The sequence below is a fragment of the Typopeltis vanoorti genome, chromosome 13 (assembly GCF_054136105.1).
Source record: "Typopeltis vanoorti isolate ZY-2024b chromosome 13, IOZ_Tvanoo_1.0, whole genome shotgun sequence".
In the NCBI taxonomy this organism is placed as follows: domain Eukaryota; kingdom Metazoa; phylum Arthropoda; class Arachnida; order Uropygi; family Thelyphonidae; genus Typopeltis; species Typopeltis vanoorti.
The window spans coordinates 114,996,484-115,016,094 of record NC_143561.1 but is presented as its reverse complement, the minus strand read 5'-3'; the positions used below and the strand labels follow the sequence as shown (position 1 = coordinate 115,016,094).

The window sequence follows — 19,611 nt, the reverse complement described above, 5'->3', positions numbered from 1 at the left end:
TATTATTACCAAATTTTGTATAGGAAAATAGCTGAATATTTATTTCCTTTCAAATTATTACCTGTATCGTTTATGTACAACTTAAATAGGAGTGGTTTAATCACAGAGACTTGCGCCGTCCCGCTAGTCCACTACTTTCTTTTGAATTGTGCTCATTCGTATTTAATACTCCTTGGTATCTGTCCATTGCCGACGCTCGTGATTTCATTGTCAGAATTCCATGCTTTCGAATGTTGGCATGTCTTGATTACCGCCTTTATAAGCGTTGCACAGTTTGTCCTCGAAATGGATGGGAGAATGAAGAATGAAATTCCCCCAAATGAGGCAAACATGATATATTTAGTCACATGGAATTAATGCAATAACAAATGAATTGCAGTGGAAAAAGTCTCACTCTCAAGCAATTGTACTGCAGTTTTTGCATGAAAATCGGCATTACTTTACCATTTCAATGGTAGTGTACAAAAGTTATGGCATTGAGGTAGTTGACAAGGGCACCAGTGTAAGAACGAGGTTATTGTCAGGGTATTTTACTAATTGGCACGCTAGAAATAAAAATAAATAAACGAGCATAGCTATTAATTTACTAAGGACACCAAAAACTTAGCCACCAGATGATCATCATCCTCGTTTAGTATTTTGTCAGTAGGTTCAGCAGTGTGAATGTAACCAATGATTTCCCCATTTCTGTACTCGAATTGAATTTTCAATTATCTCAACACTCACACGTGCGCTTTGAAAATTCACATTCGGTAATTCAATAAGAGCATAAGCAGCAATTCTCTATCAACTTATGGGCCGGTTTCTTTGGAGACAGATTAATAGACTGTTTTCTCAAACAGGTATATATATATATAGAACCTTTGTACCCTAACTTCTTGCAAGATCATCGAGAAAACACCTTCTACGATGTTCTGAATGTTAGCATTGTTCAAGTATCATAGAGCTCTTCCATATTTCAGTTGTGAGACTGGGTGGTATCTTGATCAGAGGTTTCCCGAAAGACAGGCTGATCCTGGTGGGCCAGTTACGTAGCCGCCTCAATCACTTGATCTAAACTCTGTGTAATCATATTTTTGTGGCAGTTTGAAATCGTTGATATACATTTCATCTCACTAAAGAATACTGATGCAGTTGGAGTACATTGAACGTGCATGCACAGCCTTGGTACACTAGTTTGGCTGTCAACGATGAGATGTCTCATCTGCTACAGTTGGCAACAAAGGTCACTGCGAACATCAGTTGTGAAGTACTTTCATCCAACAGACCAACGACTTTTGCTTATTTGCATTCTATTTATATTGTAGGCTAGCGTCGTTTTCGTGCTTATAACTAAATGGGCTGTATCTCTGAAATGTAAAGTTTCCATACCTATCTATTTTGGAACTTTTTAGTTGAGAGGTGTGTGCAGTGGTGGCCGGTGAAATTTTAAGTCGGGGAGCTGCCTGTACAAAATAATTTAAAAAATCTTGTTTTCCTAAATAGTAACCAATTTATTAATAAATAAATCTACAGATTTATTTATTAATAAATTGGTTAATTTATTTAAGTTGGCAGCACCCCCACTTAAAATTTCACTGGCCGCCAATGGAGGTGTGTAAGTTTTATTTAAAGCTTAAGATAATATGTTACAACAACGTTGGGAAAGATTGTTCCTCACGGAAACTCCTGTTTATTTTTTATCCCGTAAACTCAAGGAAATCGACTGTAGAATTTACGCTTTCTGACAATACATATAGTATTTAGGTCAGGGTCCACGAGATAGCTGTAGTCCAGTTGTTTACCGCACTCTCCTCCCCAGGTATACTAGTTAAAGTCATTAATAGCCCTGAGCCAGCTGTTCTGTGATTAGCTAAGAGTTGCAGGTTAGCTACCTACTAATCTTCACAATTTAGTTATAAATTGCATCGCCCTCACTATAAGGAAATTTTAGGCGTTAGCGGATTTATTAATTATTTTAAATAAATGAAATAAAAGTTTTCATTGTTCAGATCTAATCACAATGACAAATTGTTATGAGATCCAGCCAGGCGGCCATGTTCTGCCCTCACAGATTTGTATATTGTCTAGAATAAGAAAATAATATATTGATTTGTGAATTATCCGATTGTAGAAAGTTTTTTCTTCTTTTAGTTGATTAAAATGTAAACTATACTTGTTAAGAAATTATATAAAAAAAAATAGTTAACGCCTTTTATTCCCTTATAGGGAGTAGGCAAGGCTTTTTAACCCTATCTTACTATTGGAGACCGAGTGGGCACTTCGGGCTCCACTGGTAGCCAATCAGAGACGGGCCATCTCGTGGTACCGAACTAGGCTGACCATATTTCCTTGAGACAAAAACGGGACATTAGGATGGCAAAAACGGGACGGCGATTATGTAAGATTCTGTATTAATGAAAAAGTAAGACTTATAAAAAACGTTTTACTTTGCCCAATATGTATGGTGATAAAACGTTAGTAATTATTGCTTCTACGTGCCGAAGAAAATTTTGGTTCATAACTTTTATTGATCAATGTCGACAAGCAGTCATTTGCGCAAAAACTTTGGCCGTGACCCATAATATGATAACCAACAAGAGCTTCACTTGCTGCAATTTTATCACTTTGGTTATCACCATCACATCTCAGCATAAACGAGCTAATGTTTTTAAACGAAGGGAGAGTCTTTTCAGCATTCTCATGTTTCTGGCTATGTAGATGTCGCTTCTACCTCCATGACCAACAGAATATGGAGACATTACAATATTGGCATATCACTTTTTTTCCATCACTACACAGCTTGTCCAGTTTAATAAATTTGAATTCTTTCTGGAGATCGTCATTAAAACTGCAGTTTCGCCTTTTGACATTGCAAGGAGAGATTTAAAGCTTTAAAAAATTAAACTTTAAAAACTGTTAAATTTAAACCACCTGCATTGAACACAAAAGGCATTGGTTAGCATATAGTCAAAACAAAAACTAACGCTACAGCAGATCATACGCCGCATCTGAGACGCAAGTGCTGCCAAAATGTATTTAATATTTTCTCTGAATAAATTACTGTAGGTATCGATATTTAGTATCGATTAAGCATGCGATACAGAAAAAGAGGACACTGTGGAGGCAGCATAAGAGAAATCGAAACAACCAATTCCATGAGGTCTAGAAATATCAGGCAAGGAGGTGACTTAGTTGGTGAGGATAGCTAAAGAGAGATATGAAGAGCAGTTAGCTAATGAAGCCAAAAAGAATCCTAAGGAGTTCTTTCGATATGTAGCCAGCAAAAGAAAGATTGATTATGGAAGGATGGCATTGAGAGGAGAAAATGGTATAAAGACAGCTGTTGCAGAATGTGTGGTGGAGACACTTAATGAGCAATTCATAAAGGTCTTTCAATCTTGTGAATGTGACTTCATAGAGGGAGTGAGAGCAGTAGATGATGGGGAGGAGAGACTGACTGTAAGTGAGCAAGAGGTGTATGGGGAGTTATGTAAACTAGATGTTAATAAGGCTGTGGGAATTGATAATATATCACCGCATATTCTGAAGGAATGTGCCAGAGAGTTGACACCTGCCTTGACATATTTTTTTAATACAAGTCTTGCACTTGGTCAAGTTCCTAAGGAGTGGAAGGAAGGCAAGATTGTGCCACGTCATAAAGGAGGTGATTGAACTCAAGCATCAAACTATAGGCCTTCTCTGTGTCAGGTGTTGTGGTTAAGTTGTTGGAGAAGCTTGTGAGAACTAGGATCCAGAGTTGGGTTGACAACAATGGTATAATCTTTGATGGACAGCATGGATTTGCTAAAGGGAGGTCATGTTTTAGTAATCTACTTACTTATTACAATAAAGTGACTGATTCCTTGGACAGAGGAGAAGGATACACAGTAATATACTTGGATTTCGCAAAAGCTTTTGATAGAGTACCTCATGATAAGTTGACAGTCAAACTAGAGCAGATGGGGTTGGATATTAGATTAGTGCATTGGATAAGAGACTGGCTATCTGATATGTATCAACAAGTTGTGTATGGGGGTGCGATATCCAGAAAAAGGAAAGTCACTAGTGGAGTGCCTCAGGGCTCTGTTTTAGGGACATTACTATTTAACCTGTATGTTAATTATGTTGGTGAAGATTTGGATGGAGATATTCAGTTGTTTGCAGGTGATGAAAAGTTGGGATGAACCATGAAGAGTAATGAAGATGTTGTGGCCTTACAAGAAGACTTGAATAAATTGCGTGATTGGGCATGGAAATGAGGATGTGAGTTCAATGTTGCAAAATGTAAGGTTTTAAAATTTAGAAAACAAAGGGAAAGATGGGATGCAGAATTTATGCTTGGTGAGGATATATTTTTGAAGGTTGAAGAAATAAGAGATGTGGGGGTAATAGTAGATAAGGAACTGAAATTTAGGGGCCACATGTGCTATTGTCTGAAATAATGTGGGTTCTATTGTCAATTTTCTTGAGTTTATGGGATGAAAAACCTGCTTGCCCGTGCCAGAAATAAACTAACTCGGGAACTGGCTGAAGAAAGGCCTATAAAAAGTTCCACCATTCAGCAACTAGACTTGAACTTCTTCCGGCGGTTTGGCGCAGAGGATGCAAATGCCGCTTCCACCAAACTAGTGAAAGCAAACAAAGCTTCTAATAAGTATCTTTCACGATTATGCTACTTGTATATAGAAGCTGATGATTCCACATTAATCTACTTAATGTTTCATAGTGCAAACCACTCTTCTTTTCTGATACATACATAATGCTATGCATTAATGGAGGTTGAATATCCAGACTAGTTTTGATCTTTATTGAAGTGCAGGGATACCTCTCCAAAAATGCTCAGAGATCAACAAGATCACTCTAAATCTTACTAAGTGATCCTAAAGGATCACTCCTGACGTGAATCGATCGAGTACAGGAAACTCAGCAGTGGTTCCACTCAGTGGTAGGCAAAAACCCACTACCGAACAGGGCCTTTCTACTCCCCAGGAAGCAAGCAAGTCCAGAAATAAATATTATAAAATGTCATAAGTTGGAGCCAAACCCAAAAGAGATCTTTATTGAGGCCTCATCAATCGGAGCCAGACTCAGGACAATACCACGGTTCAGTTGTTGGAGAAGGCATATATTTCCCATATACAAGTAGTAAAAAGGTGGATCACCTCATTAGCTTTGAATAATAAGGTGATGCAACTATTTCTGGAACAGAGATTGTTGTGTGTATTATACAGTGGCAGCTCATAACTTGAAATCGTGGGGGTGCTGCAAATTTTGAAATATACATACACACTGTAAGTACAGTGTATACGTGTTTGGATAAAATATCAAAATTTGCAGCACCCCTACGATTCACCATCCAGAATCTAGAAAAATGGTTTGCAGACTGGCGACTATAAGTAAACCCCCAGAAAAGCACATCGATACTCTTCACAAGATGACGTGCATCCCCAAAGAGAGACGTCACTCTGTTCAACAGAAAAATAGCCTGGAAAACCAAAACTAAATACCTCGGAATGCTACTCTACAAAAGATTATGCTTCAACAGCCACATCAAGAACACCTGCACCAAAGCATCCACAGTTATCGCCCAACTGTACCCCTTGATCAACAGACAATGCAAACTAAACACAAGAAACAAAAATCTACTCTACAAGACAGTGATCCGTCCGACAATTATATACGCCTCCCCAGTCTGGAGCCATACCTCCAAGACAAATATCCTCAAGCTACAAAGACTACAAAACAAGTGCTTACTGATGATCCTGGACACCCCGTGGTTCGTTAGGAACGCCGAGATCCACCGGGACATCAATATCCCCCACATCTCTTCACTACTACACTCCATAGCAGAAAAATTCTTTATGTAGACATCTATGCATCCAAACCAACTAATACAACAAGCCATAAACTACGACGATAATGACCACTGGAAACAAAATACCAAAGCCATCCTAACTATATGGGGTTCCCATTCGTCCCGTTTGTTATAAAAATGTCCCGAGTTAATTCCAAAATTCCCGCTTTTTAAGTATCCTTCAGGAAAAATGGATAAACGGATTTTACCTCGTTTTTAGTACCAATCTCTATCACAATGTTGATAATAATAAATTTTATTTATTTATTATTTGTAACAATAATCATTAGTATTATAAATAATATAACTAACTAATAACTAATGGCGTTGTTCTTTTTTCCCATGCTTCTGTTATAACAGTATCTTACTTGATCAATACTTTGCATGTTATAATTTTTATCGTTTTCTATCCCTATAATGCCGAAACGTAAGTGCAGTATTTAATGATAATATTAGAAGAGAATTTCCTTTTATTAAAGGTGTAGATGAAAATGTGCAATGTACTTTATGTAACTGTAAATTTTGCATTTCGCATGGTGGTCGGTCAGACGTAGTCAACCACGTAAAAACGAAAAAACATAAAGCTGCTGTTCGAAGTACGGCTTCTGACTGCAGCATAAGTAATTTTTTAATTGTGAAAACCAAGAGTGAAAGGGGAAAACTGTTATCACTGGTAGCGCAGGAAGAAAACTTCGCGTATCACACAGCGGTGCATAACCACAGGTTTAACTCCATGGGATCTGCAACAACCATTGGGAAAAAAATTTTCAACGATAAATTCAGGTGTTCGCAAACAAACTGCAAGGCAATAACAACCAATGTTATTGCACCATTAGCAACAAAACAGATTGGGAAAGAGCTAAAAGAAGTTCGTTTTATATCAGTACTAATCGATTCACTTTGACATGAAATTAGTGCCTCTGGTAATTAGATACTATCATCCAGAAAGAGGTGCGAAGGTGAATGTGTTGGAGTTAGTTAATTTAGGTGGTGAAACTTTTATTTTCTTATGTGTTGGAAGTGTTACAGAAGTTAGGTATCCTGAAAAAGGTTATTGCTATATTAGCAGATAATACAAATACAAACTTTGGTGGAAAGAAGAGAAAGAATAATCTAAACTTCAAGATGCAAGAAAACACTGTGAACAATTTAATTGGAATTGGTTGCCCTGCACATGTGATACATAATGCTGTGCAGACTTAGCTATCGATCTTCAGTTAATAATTAACAAGATTTACCAACATTTACACATATATTTTGTATGAGTTGAAGAACTTAAATCATTTTGTGAATTCACGAAGACAGAGTTTTGGGTAGCAGCAAGACAAGATGGCTCTCTCTTTTGCCTGCAATACAGAGTTTTATTGACCTGTTTTCTTCATTGAAGTCATATTTTCTTTCTATTGCCAAATGTCCTACCAGTCTCGAAAATTTCTTTGAAAATCCATTTTCAATTACGCTAATGCATTTCCTTGCCAGCCAGTTAGAAACCTTTTAGGATACCAGTAAATGTATTAAAAAGTAAGATATAACAGTAATTGAAGTGAAGGATGATACAAACAAACTGATGGAAAGGTTAAATTGTAGGAAGGCAGAAAAGTTTCTTACAACTACTATGAGAAAACAGTTGCAAGAATTAGAAAAAGGACACAACAGTTGAAAAGTTTGAAAGCTATGCAGTAGATTTCTACTGCACCTGTATTGAATATATTCAGGAGTGGTGTACACCATTTCTCACACCTCTTCAATCTATGGATTGGATTAATTTGAAGGGAAAGGATCCTGTGATTTGGAAGAACATACAAGAAACTACATATTTATAACTCACAAACCTCATGCAGACAGTGTCACCAAGTTTTACTGTGGACTTATTTGATGAGTTTGTATGTGCGAAAAAATATTGTGAAAGCAAATTTGAAATGTGGAGTGAACAGAAGGATCAAAGTGTCAGTGATAAATGGTGTAAAATGTTTGCTAATTTTACAAAGCAGGGTATAAATTCTGGGAGTATTAAATGCCTAGTTAGTTTTCGTTTAGCACTGCCAGGAACTAATGGAGCTGTTGAACGTGTTTTTTCATTAATAAATGTGCTCTGGACAGATGAAAAAAAAAACAGACTTAAAATTGAGGCAGTAAAAGTTTTAATCATTGTAAAGACATATTTTAAGACTTTCTCTTGTGCTAAGTTCTATGATCAAATATCAAAAGAAAAAAAATTCTTGAACAAGTCTGATAAATATTTTTCTAATTAAATATGTTTGTGATTAATAATCCTTTTTTTTTTTAAAGTGGATTTAATGTTAATTTATGTTTATAACAGTATTTAATTTAAAGTGCAACATATATAACAGTTTTGTTTTTGGTTTTCTTAATTTTTAACATGTCCCGTTTTTTTTTACAAAATGTCCTGGGTTTTTTAAGTAAAGATATCAGAATGTCCCAGATTTTAGTAAAATATTATGGGAACCCTATCCTAACACCCAACGACGCCACATAACCACCTACCCCCACCCCCCTCAGGTCGAGGTAAAATAACTCACAAACCTCTGTCATCCCTGCTCCCGAAACAGACAACAGGGATTATTAAAAGTGTCAAGCTTCACCCTCTGCGCTATTAATGTCCTACAAAGTAAATGAATGAAGATACACCACGAGCAAGCTTTGTTTTCTTGTGCTTGGATGAAAGATTAAAGAAATATATAAATTCTTGGCAAACGGTAGCTTTCTTCATGCGTAGCTTTTGTGGTTACATTTTTGGCACATTATACTAGAAAGCTTAAATAAACATTGTAGTTCGATTCTATACCGCGACCAAGGCAACTCTTCTTTTCTTTTTAACTGGTTCTGGAGTTAGTTGATCCCTGACACAGATACACCAGGCATTTTTCTCTCAGAAAGTGATCGGCAACTATACTAATGGTTAGGTGTAGATCGATATAGTAGCACTTTCAGTAAATTGTATATTTTCACGTCGAACCAAAGTTCATGATGTGTCCGTATTATTTAGCATCTCCAAGAAGTTTCAGCATTTATCACTGGAGGGCGCTTTGTACGTTCATCTAACAAATGTTTTTCCGGCTATCACACAAACACATTTACACAAACAATTTTTAACAGTTGTTTGTGTGATAGCCGGTTAGTTTGCTTGTGCTGTAGAAGAAATAAGAAAAAATCCCCTTCGCGGGATGAAAAAAAAAAAAAAAAAAAAAAACCACTACCTCACTACGAAAAGGTTGACTACTTGAATTAAAACAATCCAGCTAAATAACTATTTTTCGTAACGAGATTCAAACTGTTAGTCTTTTCCAACCCCAAAGCGAACGGTGTATATGTTATTTTCCAGGCAGCTAAAGGAATTCCATTTGCTCTTTCTCTCGTATATTTAGTAGCTTAAGTAATCTTTAAAAGTAATCGCAAGATTATACAATGTCGTTAGTATTAGGATTATTTCACGCAGTTTGTTTAGTATTGATTGCAAGCGAGGACGCGCAGACCTAGTGTGTACGTATATCGCAATCAATCTCGGCGATGGTGAGAGGTGAAGCTGGCTGTCAACAAAGATTATTGAAAAAAGCTTACGGAGGAAAGTGTAATGCCTCCTATTCCATTCCCAGAATGAAAAGGCTGTAGATAATTTATTATATGTATATTTTTTGTATGCATGTGTGTGGACGCGTGTTTGGAGAAGTAGCCATACATAGCGAAACCGAAAATCGATCGATGACGATTCCAACGGTAATGTGCCCAATGCAATTCCGACCGTCGTACTTTACCATATGGAATAAATTTCTTTGAGGGAAGAATGAAATTGGAGTTACTGATAATGAGGTTAGATGTTTATTTTATTTCTATGAATTGTATATAAAGTTTAATAATAATGTACTAATAAAAGTAAAAACGTTCACGAACATGATGCATTTGAGCTATCTGACGTAGCCAAACCATATCTGCTTTATACTTCACCTGTTGCGGTTAATGTTTTTTAATCTTTGCTGTTTTATAGAACCATTAAAAAAGTAGGATTAATTTCATCTTTGGTACGATATTATTGATCGGCAAGAATGGTTAGTAAATATTCATATTGTATATAATATAATTTTGAATTATTACGAGTTTTTAATTGCAAAGCGTTGAATCATTTTTGTAGGGCCGTAGAAATTTTATCCTTGTAACGTACATCATCTTCATAGTTAAAATCGTATCATACCTACCAGATGGAGTTTGAGTTATTTATTTATGCTAACATAAACCCCGATATTTGGGATAGACGGTAATTACTTATATTCTCATAGTAAAGTAACGTAAGATGCCAGTAAAGTTAGTCTCTTCCATGTAAACACATTAAAATATTTTACCAGAATCTATACTTTCCTCTTCTCCTCTCCTCCCCCTCCCATTTAAAGGAATTTAAAGAAAATATTAAGAATTTCGTTTTGTATATTATAGAATAAATAGTGTGCAGTCAAGTGTACTACTTGTTTAGAAAATAGGTTATATGCCTCTCACTTAGACCACTTAAGAAATGTTAGCAATAGTGGCAGGTTATCTGTTAGAGGTTAACTACAAGGATAGTCCAGGCCAGAGATCATTAAAAATAAACACCACAAATACAGTAAAACTAGATTTATTCTAGTTTTGGGAATTATTTAATAAAAGGATGAGAGAATGATTACTGAATATCTAGTGGGCAATAGAAAACAAGTGCACAGAATTTAGGCAAAATAATAATAATTTGTTACATAAGAAATTATTATTATTTAATGAAAATAATTAATTACAACTAAAATAATTATTAAAATGTAGAAATACAATTACAGGTTTGTTTCCAGTGAAAATTTGCAAATTAATGGTAAATAAGAAATCTTGAACAATTCAGTTTTCCTGTTTACTGCCTTTGAGATTTGTATTTTACTTATTATTATTATTATTATCAATGCATGGGCATTCCATGGAATCTGAATACTCATTGGAGGAGACCCAAAGTATCCACACCATTTGTTTTACCTCTTGAGTTCATTGATAGAAAAAGTACTCACAACTGATTCTGGTAATCCATTCCAGTCATTCACCACTCTCCAAGTAAAGAATAGTCCTCACACTCTTGCTATCCACCATTATTATTTAATTTCAGTTGTCAAAATGCACAGTTCTTCTTCTTTGGTACATGAATCTGAAGATTGGTCAGTTACAGCAGCACATCATAACATCCTGTCTTGTGACCTCCTTTTTATCTCTTCATAACTCTTAGTGCCAGTTACCATCATTATGTTATTTATATATGAAATTCTTGGTGTGCCTCGTGGCCTCTTTCCTTATACCAGTGCCCTCCATTATTTCTGAAATCAGTCCCCCATGCCTCAGATGGTGTTAGGCTTTTTCTTCTCTTATTGATGTAGTTCATTAGTGACTGCTCTTCATGAACTATATTTAGAACGTCATTACTTTTTCTTTCTATCCAACTAATTTTCATCATCTTTCTCCAGCACCAAAGTTCAAATGCCTCTAACTTTTTGATGTCTTGTTTTGTTAATGTCCAGGCCTCACAATCATATAATGAATGCTCCATATGTATGTTTTCACTAGCCTTTTTTTGAGCTGGGTGCTAAGTCCTTTACTGGAAAAATGTTTCTTCTGTTGTAGAATGCTTTTTTTAGCCAAGATTATTTGTGCTTTAATATCTGATTGGTTTCTTCCATCTTCTATGATAAGACTTCCAAGAATATTTAAAAGAGGATACTTGTTGTATTAGGTTATTATTTATTTCCAGGTTTATTTTCATTGGATTTGCTTTACTTTAATTAATAGTTTTGTTTTCTTATAATTAATTTTTTGGCTGTACTGTGTGAAAATTTCTTCCATCTTTGTCAGGGTGAATTTCAGTTTGTCTTCGTTATCAGCTATAACTGCTATATCATCTGCAAACTGTAGCCAGTTAATATCAATTCCATTTATCTTAATTCCTTTTTCTGTTAGTTCTTTCAATTTATTTATTGCATCTTCAATGTAGAGATTAAACAGTATGGGGGAAAGAGAGCACCCCTGTCTTACACCTCTATGTATTCTCTATTGCAGTTTTTGTTTTATTGCTGGCTGTTTCTATTGGGGCTTCTTGGTGCTTGTAAAGATTAAATATGAGCCTTCTATCTCTCTCCAATCTACCTTTATTGTTTTTAGGAGGTGAAACATTTGGTTCCAGTCAGTACTATCAAAGGCTTTCTCCAAGTCAAGAAAGACTATCAGAGTATTTTGATTCTTCTCAAATCTTCATTCGATAATTGTTCTTAGAGCTAAGATTGCTTCTCTTGTCCCCTGCTGTTTCCTGAATCCAAACTGGTCATTGCCAATATACTCTAAAGCCTTCTTTGTTAGTCTTTTTTTGTATAATTTTTAGTAGTATTTTTGAAACATGTGATATTAAGCTTATTGTTCGATGATTTTCATACTTGTTTGCATTATTTACTTTAGGAATGGTATGATAGAGCATTGTGTAAAATCTTTGGGAATGATTCCCGTTTCATATATATATCCTTTATGATCTTGAAAAGCTTTAACTTAGTTATGTTTCCTGAATATTTTATTAATTCTGAGGGGGATGTTATCAATGCCTGGTGCCTTGTTGGCCAACAATTCATTTAGTGCCCATTCAAATTCATCTTTTAATATAGTTGGACCAATTTCTTCCACATCCAATCTTGTTTCATCTTCTATAGCCCTGGTGTCTAGATCTTTTCCACTATATAGATCTTCTAAGTACTCCTTCCATCTTTCTGAAATTTCTTCCTTATCTATAAGTATGTTCTTCTGTTTATTTTTGATAATTGTACTTCTTGTCTTGTTTTGCTGGCTTATTCCTTTTATAATGTTATAAGCTTTATCAATTCTACCAGTCTTCGTTAGATCTTCTATTTCTTTACATTTCTCTATACCATTGTTCTATAAAACCCATTTATAGCATTGATGCAGAGGAAATTTTTGCAACCCACAAATCCTTAATCTATCCTCGTAGAGATCATTCCGCACACCACACCACTCACCATCTTCGTGCATTAGCTCTGAATCCTCTCCACCATTTCCTCATTCCCAAGAAACTCAGATAATCATAGTAATACAGATGTGGTCATATCAGCGCCTTTTAAAAAGGAATGATGACTTCCTTATCTCTGCTTGATAGTCATCATTCTTTCAGGGATTTAAGCACAGTGTCCTGTTTCAGTCTCATTTCATCTTTTCCTAGGTTGTCCCTATTATGTCCTCCAGATGGGTAGTATCAAAGTATCTTTTTGTATTATAATGAGCTGCCTGTTCTTTCAATATGTTAAATTCACTTATTTTGGTATTCATATAATTTGATCAATACTGAATCTCTTTTTAGTTCTTTGTGTATTTCTGTGCATTCCCCCCCCCCCAGGAGAGTATAGTATACTGCCCTTCATAGGAATTTCATTTCTCAGTTTTCTATTATTTTTTCTTCTGCAGCTTTTATGGCCCATAATTTATTGTTGTACAGTAGAGAAAGTCTCGTCAAAACTTTATAAGCTTTTATTTTCATATTTTTTTTTGAACTTTGTTAGGTTTGAAAATATTATTAATCATGCCTGTTATCTTTAGGAAGTTTAAAAGTTTGATATCACTGTCAGCTCCTGTTTTATATAATAGAGCAAATTTGAGGTATTTGAAACAGTTAATTTCTTATAAAATTTTATTTTCAATCATGATTTTACTTCTGAATGGAGATAACCCTTCAAAGGCTATGATTTTAGGTTTTTTTTTTTTTTTGGTATTTGCATTCCATATATTTTTTAGCATCTATGTTTAAGGAGTGTATTGATCTCTGGAGTCCACTTCACCTCTTACTATGATTATTTTGTCATCTCTGTAAACAGAAGTGTATTATGTATGCAGAAAGATGAGAGTGTGGAAGCAAGGAATAGAGAGGTGGGAGGGAGAGAAATGAAAGAGAGAGAGAGATTGGAAACCATAAGATCAGGGATGGCATTGAGATAAGGATGAACGAATCTGTTTGGTGTGTCGTGTATGGAGATTCGATGAGTCAAGTTGTGCAGAGTAGAGTGCCAGAAGAGTGCTTGCCTGGTGGACCAATAGAGAGAATGTGACAATGGCAGTGAAGAGGGGAGAAAGTGTGGAGATGATAGTAATGGTTGGAATGAATGACTTGAGAGGTAGCATGAGATTTGAGGTTGACATTAAACGTAGTGCAGCAGAAATGTGTCTGAGGAAAGATAGTGAGATGGTATGATAATGTACAGTGGAGGAAAAGAGCAATGATGAAGAATGAAATGATAGTGAGAATATGCAGGAAAAAAGGTCTGTAATATATGTGGATGCAAGGAGTATGTTTGAGAATAGAAGAGAGTTGTATGCAAGAGATGCAGAGGGTGCGGGCATTTGGAGAGACTGTTGTTTTCTGGGTAGGCAAGTGTGTCATGACAGGAAAACTAAAATTGCACAGGTGGAATATTAAAGGGATGGTCTCATGTGGGGATAAAGGCTTGACAAATGAGGGAGTATACATAATATTACAGAGCCAGGTGGAGTATGAGGGGAGTAATAATGGCTATAAGAATGCTGGCAATACACTGATTTTTCTGTATACAAATGATAGGAGTATTAGAAATAAAGGGAATGAGTTTGTTGCATTGATTGACTCGATCTCTCCTAAGAGTGTCGATATCAGTGAAACTTGGTTAATGAGGAGAATGTTCTAACAGGGATAGAAATTGAAGAGTATGGCATATTTTAGGATAGGGAAGGTAAATGTGGTGGTGGTGTGTTACTTATGATAAGAGATGAATTGTGCACTCTCAAGGTGGAGAATCTCAGTGGAAATAACACTAATCGCTTTTTGAGTATATGGTGTGAGATAGATCTTTATAAGACAAGATATTTACTGGGATGTTGCTACAGACCACGGAATATGCATGGTAATAAGCAGGAAATGTTTAGGCAGATTAGTTTGTCAAGTGCCAAGTGAGTGATAATTATGGGGGACTTCAACTATAGTGACCAGGCAGAAGAGTTAGCAAGTAATAATACGGGAACTGAATTTTTGGATTTTTTGAGGGACAACTGTCTTAGGCAACATGTGGTGGAATGGAACATGAGGATCAAAAGTTTTGGATTTGGTCAAGTATCAGAGGATCTAATTGTGACTGAGATAATATACTTCCCCCTCCTCCCATTGGTGAGAGTGACCATCTAGCCTACACTTGGAGGATGAATAGGCATGTGGAGGTATTAAAACAGAAGGAAGTTATGTGAAATTATAAGGCAGGTGACTATCATAGACTTAGAAACCAGCTTGCAGCAGTACAATGGATGAAAGAAGAGGCGGGGAAGTTCATTAGTGCATGGGCGATACTTAAGAATTGTTGACAGCAATGACAGATTGTATACCTCAAATGAAGAACAAGAAATTTGGAGTCAAATGTTAGAAAAGAAATAAAACAAAACAGGAATTGCAGAGGAAAAAGAGATTAAGGAAGGCATAAAGAGAGAGATGTGGAGAATAGTAGCATGAAAAATATAAGGCTTAGGCTAGGAAAGTAACTAGTATTGTGAGGAGAGAAAAATTAGAATATGAGAGGAGACTCTCACTTTAATCGAAGGAGAATCCCAAGGAGTTTTTTCAGTATGTGGCAAGTAGGTGAAAAAATAATAGCGGACAGATTATCTTGTTTGGAATCAGGTGACCAAAGCAGATGATATAGTTGAACCATATAATGATTACTTTATTAGAGTGTTCCATCCTGTTACTACAGGCTATATTCCTAGAAGGATAATGAGTAGTGAAGTATTAGAAATGAATGAAGAGGATGTATTCTGAATACTGAGTACACTAAATGTCAATAAGGCCAGGACTAGATGGAATTTCATCATGCGTTTTAAGGGAATGTGCTATGGAACTGACTGTGCCATTAACTTGGCTGTTTAATGAAAGTATTGCATTGGGGCATGTTCCTGGAGAGTGGAAGGAGGGTAAGATAGTACCAATTCATAAGAGTGGTAGAATAGAGGTATCAAACTATAATGCTGTTTTTATTTCTTCTCAAGTTGTTAAGATTTTGGAGAAATTGGTAAGAAGAACTCGGATACAGAATTGGGCAGATGAAGGTAATATTATTCATACAGGTTAGCATGGATTTGTTAAAATGTGCTCTTGTTTTAGTAATCTGGTTACTTTCTACAATAGAGTAATGAATGAGAGTAAGGCATACACTGTCATTTTTTTGAATTTTTCCAAGGCATTTGATAGGGTGTCATCATACAGGTTTGGATATCAAGTTTAGTAGATTGGATATCAGAGAGTGTTATATGGAGGAACAGTATCAGGGAGTAGGAAGGTTACAAGTAGAGATCCACAGGGTTCATTCTTGGGAACATTGCTGCTCAATCTTTGTCAGTGATATTGTTACAATACTTCAGTTAGATGTTCAGTTGTTTGCAGATGATGTGAAGCTTGGGAAGGTTATTAGTAATAGTACTGATGTTTTGGCTCTTCAAGAGGATTTGAATAATGAAAATGTCAGACACGAATCTTCATATTATCACATATAGCATACATGGCCAACAGCAGGCTCGCGTGCCGCAAGCGGCCTTTAATGTGATTTTGTACAGCCCGTGGCAGGATAAAAACTATATTAAATTATGTGTGTTATCAATTTACCTATTAGTTTCGACTGCAAATTTTCTGATTGATATACTAGTTATATTCATTATTTCTGATGACGGAAACAATATATTCTCAATACAGAATCAAAATTGCTTTAAAAAGATTACTCAATTTATAAAATCTACTACTTCTCTGTGCGAGTTGTAGTAGTGGGAGTGGTAGATTTCTATGCACTCCAGAGTAACGCATCATTGAAAGTCACTTGCTCTTCTCTGGTTACAGTGATCAGTTTCACAGTTAACAGTGTTATTGTTGCAGTTTGTGTCTTCTCAGGAGACTCTCCTGGTCAGTTACTTCAGCCTTTGTGTACTATGAGTAAGAAACGTAAGATCTGGAAGAAAACAGGTCATTTCAGGAGAAATGGGAAAATGAATTTCTGTTTATAAACAATAACGACAACAAATCACAATGTCTTGTGTGTTTGCAAGTATTATCTGTGCACAAGGAATATAACCTCGAACGCCACTACATACAGCACCATGTCGCTAAATACAGAATACGTTGGACAAGTACGTACTAAAATTATACGTAATTTGAAGAGAAAGGTTAGTGCTCAGAAATTTATTTTTATTAAACCAACATCAATACAAAAAAGCTCACTCTTGGCATTGTTTGTTGTAAGCGCAGAGATAGCAAATGCAAAAAAATCATTATCTGATGGTGAATTTGTAAAACACTGTTCTACGTGCATTTGGGGAAGATAAAATTGACAGTGAGTTTGAAAGCGTCCCACTATCAAAATAAACTGTAACAAAGAGTTGAGGAAATAGGTTCTCACATATTAAATAAATTAAAAAGTGTTATTACAGATTCAGCTTACTTCTCATTGGCTCTGGATGAATCAACTGACATAACAGAAACAACTCAACATTTAATTTTCATTCGAACTGCTTCCAAAGACTTTGTTATTAATGAAGAGCTACATTAGAGTCATTGCAAAACACAGCCAAAGGTCAAGACATTCACGATGCAGTTATGAAGGTTGTAAATGGTACTGGTGACAATAACGATCTCACAGATATTGTGAGAGATGGCGTCAAATCAATGCGTGGTACTCAAACAGGCTTAGTTGGCTTACTAAAGAAGGCTGGAATCAATTGCCCTGTATTGCACTGCATTATACATCAGGAGGCTCTGTGTGGTAAAATTCTGGAGATAGAGGATGTTATGAAAAGTGCAATGAAGTATGTGAATCTAATTAAGGGCCGAAATCGTGCCTTGAGACACTGCAAGTTTCTTTCTTTTCTAACAGAAATAGAGGCAGAATATGATGATTTAGTGTTGTACACAGAAATATGTTAGCTAAGCAGACGGAACTGTTTGAAACGGCTTTTTGCTTTGAGAAAGGAAATAAAACAGTTTTTAGAGGAACACGAGAAGACAAACAAAGAACTGATCACAAAACTACGTGATCCTCAATTTAACAGCTTACTCGCCTTTCTAATAGACATCACATACCACATGAATGAATTCAATGTGAAGTTACAGGGACGTAACCAAACAATCTCAGATTTAGTTGGACACCTAGATGGGTTCATAAGTTGACTGAAGGTTTTTAAATTCACCCTAGTCAGAGGAAACTTGGTACATTTCCCTTAATGCAGGGAGTTGATGAAGGAGAGCCATGACATTGGCTTCAAGTTTTCTGTGCCATTGTTAGACCAACTTTTGGAGCAATTCAGTAAGCGATTTTCTGACTTCAGTGACATGCGGCCACAACTGACATTATTTAACAACCCAATGAAATGCGACATTTCAAAGCGGCATGACACTATTCAATTGGAGTTGTGTGACCTTCAAAGTGACCCCTTTTTCCAGTCAAGGGTGGAGATAGGCACTGACTTTTGGAAACTGGTACCAAGGAAAAAATATCCTGCATTGAGTGCTTTCAGCTTGAGAATTGCACTTTGTTTGGAAGCACATACATATGTGAATGCACTTTCTCAACTATGATGGCAGTTAAATCGTCACAAAGAAGCTGAATGACTGATGACCACCTTCAGGATTTGTTACGAATATCGTCATCATCGTTGAAAATTGACTTTAATGAACTTGTTGCCGCACATGAACACCCAGTGTTTTCATTAAGTTGTGTTACATGTAAAAAAATCAGAAACATGTAATTAAATTTAATTTAACAACTTATATTTAAATCAATCAAGTATTTTATATTGTTCTCCCGGTACTAAAATGATTTAACAAATATAGTAATCCAATACATATAACTATTACTTTGAAAAAATGCAGAGTTTATTTTTATTTCAGTTCTGTCTAAAAGTGTGCGGCCCGTGACGCTGCCACTCATCATATATTGGCCCTCGTATAGAAAGAAGTTGGCCACGCCTGACATATGGGATCTGAAAATGAAAGCAGAGTTGATGATGAGGCAAGAGATGAACTGCATGCAGAATGAAATGAAAAGAATTACAGACATGCATGGAAGAGTGAAAAAGAATAGAAAGAGAGATGGCCATGCGAAAGATGTAACAAATGATTCGAGAGTGGTTCTCTATGGAGATTCCTTATTAGAGCTGTGGTGAATGAGAAGGTGCATAAGGTTTGTTTTCCTTGTGGTTATTTATTCGTGCGGGGTTTTCCCCCATTCCTCAACCGTCCTTTAGACTGGTTGAACCCTCATAATGAGGGATTAAATATGTATTTTTGACAGCAGGCAAACCAGCCCCATAAATGACTGTAGCAGCAGCATGCATTTATGGGGCTGGTTTGCCTGCTTGTGAGATTAAAAATCCCAGATAAACTGGGGGGGGGGACCCTCCTTTTCACGTCCAAGACTGGCTAACTGGGCTATGGCTGAGAAAGATCCTTAAGCTCCTCATGTTGTCAACGGGAATGGAACCTAGGACACTCCTTCCCCAGGCATATGGTTGCAAAGCGCATAACCACTAGGCTAACTGCGCAGACTTCCTTCTGGTAGAGTGGAGAGGTAATATCTGCAAAATTACCTCTAGGCAGGAGAGGTAATAACTGTAATGAATAGATCTGAGGTGGTGCGAGGTGATATGAAAGAGGAAAAAAGCAGGATAGGGAGAGGTATTTGCTCACTTGCAAATGGAGAGGTGAATAT

At 36.2% G+C, this 19,611-nt stretch overlaps 1 protein-coding gene across 3 annotated transcripts in view; it reads left to right on the top strand.

The window, feature by feature from the left end:
* The window catches only part of LOC150100482 (apicoplast pyruvate carrier 1-like), a 227,937-nt gene that overhangs the window by 6,342 nt on the left and 201,984 nt on the right, over positions 1–19,611 (top strand). Inside the window, exon 1 of one of the 3 annotated variants that reach the window (XM_090402954.1) lies at positions 9,056–9,664. The exons of 1 other annotated variant lie outside the window; for it this stretch is intronic. The gene's annotated coding sequence lies outside the window, so the exon portion shown is untranslated. Of the gene's footprint in view, positions 1–9,055; positions 9,665–9,879; positions 9,901–19,611 lie in introns of those variants that run through there. One more of the 3 variants, XM_090402956.1, reaches the window with a different exon arrangement.